This window comes from Drosophila erecta, unplaced genomic scaffold (genome assembly GCF_003286155.1).
Source record: "Drosophila erecta strain 14021-0224.00,06,07 unplaced genomic scaffold, DereRS2 tig00000000-arrow-pilon, whole genome shotgun sequence".
Classification (NCBI taxonomy): Eukaryota; Metazoa; Arthropoda; class Insecta; order Diptera; family Drosophilidae; genus Drosophila; species Drosophila erecta.
This window is the reverse complement of record NW_020825194.1, coordinates 20,380,119-20,384,410: the sequence shown is the minus strand read 5'-3', so window position 1 is coordinate 20,384,410 and position 4,292 is coordinate 20,380,119. Positions and strand designations below refer to the sequence as shown.

Below are 4,292 nucleotides of genomic sequence, written 5' to 3'. Positions count from 1 at the left end.
CGAACAGCTGACTTGTTATCGATTGTAATTCAAATGAGGAATCGCGGGTGTCAGTGCTGCCACCTCGTTCCACAATCTGGCGGCAATTCAAATTGACAGAAGTGACTGCTGGAAAATAGAGTATTGCGAAACGATACCCTACAATCAATTCGGAACGTTTAATCTGAAGTGTTTTAGAAAATGCAACCTAATTTAATATTCTGTATTCCGTATACGATTTTTATAGTCAAAATATTTAAATATATCACCATATTTCGTTCAGCAAATAATACAAATTTCTTTAAGATTATAAATACGGAAGCAAAATTTATTAATTGATGCTTAACATAGAGGTAAAGTGTTTTTAAGAATATTTATGTTAAGATCTTAAGAAATCTATCAAATAGTCAATATGCATGCTGATTTCGCTCGTTCGTTTGTATTGTCTCGAATTTATGCTAATGTGTTGACGCTTAAATTCGTAAAAATGTTCATTTGCTTAGCATCTTCTGTTTACTTTGCCCGTCGATTTTTCATTTCGTTTTATTTGTGCTTGTTCGGGGGTTCTCTTCGTGCCCTCTTTAAAATTTCCATAATTATATGCATCAGCTGGCAGGTGACTGAATGGAGAAGCAAAAGGACGAGTCGCAAGAAAAACTGAATCCTGGAAAACAATAAAAAGGACTGCCGAGAACAATTTGTGTGGAGTCTGTACTTTCGTTTTTTTATGGCAGAATAAAACCAACGTCAAAGTGTAAATATTGACATTTTTAAATTATAATCAAAGTGAATAAATAATAAAGCATAACAAGAAATAAAGAAAGCAGCTTGGAAAAATTAATTGGGTGGCTGTTATTGTGGCAACGCATCTCTAGTAGTCAATCCCAAATCGTTTCAAGCAGTGACTTCGTTCCAATGCAGTAGAATCACTAGTGTTTTCGGCGAACCGCGATCACTCGGGGATGTAGCTCAGATGGTAGAGCGCTCGCTTAGCATGTGAGAGGTACGGGGATCGATGCCCCGCATCTCCAAGTCTTAAAGGTATTTTTTTTTCCGTAACTAGAAAAAATGTATTTAATTAATGTGTGTTCAATATTTTTATTTAATGATAAAAGAAAAAAGCTACAAATATATTGACAATATTAAACTACAATATAGTCGATTTCAATTGAACAGCGTAATTGGGAAATTATGAAAAACTTGGCAAAAAATATAAAGTTATTCATAATATGTGCCACAATACGAAAAAAAGAAATATCCTTGGAGATGCGGGGCATCGATCCCCGTACCTCTCACATGCTAAGCGAGCGCTCTACCATCTGAGCTACATCCCCATATAACGGTACTTGATTATAGGTTCTTCAACAAATTAAGGTTGGTAACTATGGCTAAATGAATGAGCTGTTTATACAAATGGACTAGCTGCTTACTATTCATGACCATGATCATAGCTTTTAGTTTACTGAACATATCACGTAAAAAGCACTCAAAGATTACAATTCAAAGACAAGCTGTTTCGAAATCAATTCGATTTCGTTTTCTACCTTTTATGAAAGTGGCTCCGTATATTTATGTAACTGATCAGGTCAGTTTCTGGGCCGGCGTGACGCTTTCAAACGTAAGTAAAAAAACTGGTTGAAGAAACTATTTCAAACTAGATTTTATAACATCATGGTACTCTACAGGTAAAAGGGTATGTGTTTTTTATATCATTGCAATCAATATTATGTAACCATTTAAAATATATGTAGGTCTATTTTTCTTAGCCAATTTCTTAAAAGGATGTATTTTATAGAATTAAATGAAAGAAGACGCCATGGAAGAATAAGATAACGGAGTCAAGAATGATAGTTATTTTTAATTGAAAAGTAGTAAATTAAGAATAAAGAAGCAAAAGAAATAAATCGGGCTCAACCGGGATTTGAACCCGGGACCTCTCGCACCCAAAGCGAGAATCATACCCCTAGACCATTGAGCCTATTAATTTCAGAATGGCCAAATAGCCCAAACGAGAGAAAATCGCCGGCCCAAGCTTAAAATAGACTAGATAGTGGTATTTTAATTTCCAATGCAGAAAACTTGTTTAATGTCTTTTGTTATCTTTCTGGCCGCATTTGAAACAAGGTGACCAGCATAATTAGCCTGTCTATCAATGACTAGGTGGACGGTGGGCCATTTTTCACACGCCTTTCCGCGGAGGGCGGACTAAGAGGGGATGTAGCTCAGATGGTAGAGCGCTCGCTTAGCATGTGAGAGGTACGGGGATCGATGCCCCGCATCTCCAGTAAAACGGTTTTTTTGCATGATTATTATTAAAAAAATAATAAGCAAATTATTGAATGAAGATGCATTTGATTTGTATACCGATTTATTTAATTTCGTTTGCTTAAAGATCTGCCTGATTGCCGAGGTAATAAGCTTGGCTTAGTCCCATCAGAGCAAAAAATACAGCAAGGGTTCATGTTTCATTCTTAAGACTCAAGTTGAAACTGGTAACATTTCTGAATCGACTTTAAAAATATTTCCGAATCATGTGCGTGAGCATTCTTTACGCTTGTCGATCTAGCAGTAAAGTAATTCTACACAGCACAAAAACGCTTTTTATTAAATATTTCAGAGTTTGTTTTGAAATTGCACTCAATTCGGGAACTTATTTATGCATTTTATTGATCAAGTATTTCTGTTGAAATTTTCTTCCCTGCAGGTCCATCGCATCCATCAGGGTAATGGACGAAACGCCCAGGACAAAGTTCGAGGGTTGCCAACTCCCGTAACCTGCACAAATATTTAATTATTCATAACTTTAAACAATCACGGCGACGTCGGCATCATCCGTGTAACCCCAGGGTCTAGCCCCTTCGCCATCCCCCATTCTGATTTTAACTCAACAAACACAATACAAACACATGGAAAATCCGGAGGAAGGCTGCCGTTGGATTCCCCCGACTGCTGGGAACGCTTAGCTGCTGTTCAGACTGCCACCGCTGATGGTAATAACATTGTCGTAAAATCATGTTTGGCTTATCGTGGGACTCCCGGGACGATGATCCTGGATTTCTGGATTTCTGGTTGCGTGGAGGAAGGTTCCGCGCACGCTGCATTTAAATGCCGGCAACGTCGAGGAACGGCGTGAATTATAGTGGCGTAGGTTAAATGCCGTTAGACAGCCACATAAACTGCGAACCCTTTCTGTCCATCGAACTTGGCCCACACAAAAAAAAATTGTTTGCTAAATTTTGTGAAAAATATTTAATTCTGTGTAATGTGGCATTTTTGTATATGAATGAATTTTTGTATTAAATTCATCTCAAAAGAATTGACATTTTTTAGAGTTTATCAGCGATACTGAAACTTATAATAGTTTGTTTTTTAATCGTGCCAAGCTAAAATTTGTTGTTATTTAACAAATTGACTTGTTTTCCCAGAAAATAAATGTACAGACATAAATGAATATTGTCACAAATATTTTTCTGTGTAAATATATCAAATATAAATAAGGCAGCTGTGTGCAAGTCAAAAGAGTTGTTGGCTTCTGCTTTTAATTTTTGTAAAATTATTTGCATTCGTTCGCACACAAAACCAATGCAAAGAAAGTTCCGACAGCAAGTCGTCCTGGCATCCAGAACCCAACTCCAGCCAATCCTCCTGGTCCTCGGCTTGTTTTCTTGTAATTATCGCTTTTGTTTGTTGGCTGAACTTTTGCCAGGTTTTGGCCGCCGGCTAACATACAAAATTAGCGCTTCGCTCACCAAAATGACTATACAATATTTACTATTCCAGGATGCGGGTTCCATTTTAGCGTCTCGGGCGACGTCTCAAGACGCTGCCAAAGTGGGCAACATATTGTCCTTGTACGCAGAACAACATAATTTTCTAATTGGCCAAAGTTGCTGCCAAGTTTTCACCCCGGCCAAAACCAGGCAGACCGAGAAAACATTTGTTCTCAGTTTCCGTTTGCTAATTCAATTTTAATGCCTGATTTCATATTAATTGAAAACGGCGTTTTGAACAAATGTTGAAGAAGTACATATGTATATGCAATATTTTATTAAGCTTGAAAAGTATTTACATAGTTTGTTCGCACAATCGTATTTACTGGATGCTGTGGAACCAAAAACTTATAAGGAAGATAGTCAACATTTCATTGTACCGATAAGCGTGTATTTTCGCAGTGAAACTCATTGGGAGTTGGCATCTTTAGCCAGCCTGCCGCGACCCCAAGTTCTATTTGCCCAAGGGCTTCTCAAGTCAGTCGAAGGCGTTCATAACAGATGACCTCATATTGGTGGCACCCACACCCGGAATCCTGGCCA

At 37.7% G+C, this 4,292-nt stretch overlaps 4 non-coding genes across 4 annotated transcripts; 2 read left to right on the top strand and 2 right to left on the bottom strand.

Moving 5' to 3' along the window:
- The first annotated feature begins 937 nt into the window (after positions 1 to 937).
- Trnaa-agc lies at positions 938 to 1,010 on the top strand. Its single transcript has one exon. It is a non-coding gene; the product is annotated as a tRNA-Ala (tRNA).
- A 230-nt stretch (positions 1,011 to 1,240) lies between these two features.
- Trnaa-agc lies at positions 1,241 to 1,313 on the bottom strand. Its single transcript has one exon. It is a non-coding gene; the product is annotated as a tRNA-Ala (tRNA).
- Positions 1,314 to 1,885: 572 nt separating this feature from the next.
- On the bottom strand, positions 1,886 to 1,957 carry Trnap-ugg. The gene has a single exon. It is a non-coding gene; the product is annotated as a tRNA-Pro (tRNA).
- Positions 1,958 to 2,190: 233 nt separating this feature from the next.
- Trnaa-agc lies at positions 2,191 to 2,263 on the top strand. Its single transcript has one exon. It is a non-coding gene; the product is annotated as a tRNA-Ala (tRNA).
- The last annotated feature ends 2,029 nt before the right edge of the window (positions 2,264 to 4,292 follow it).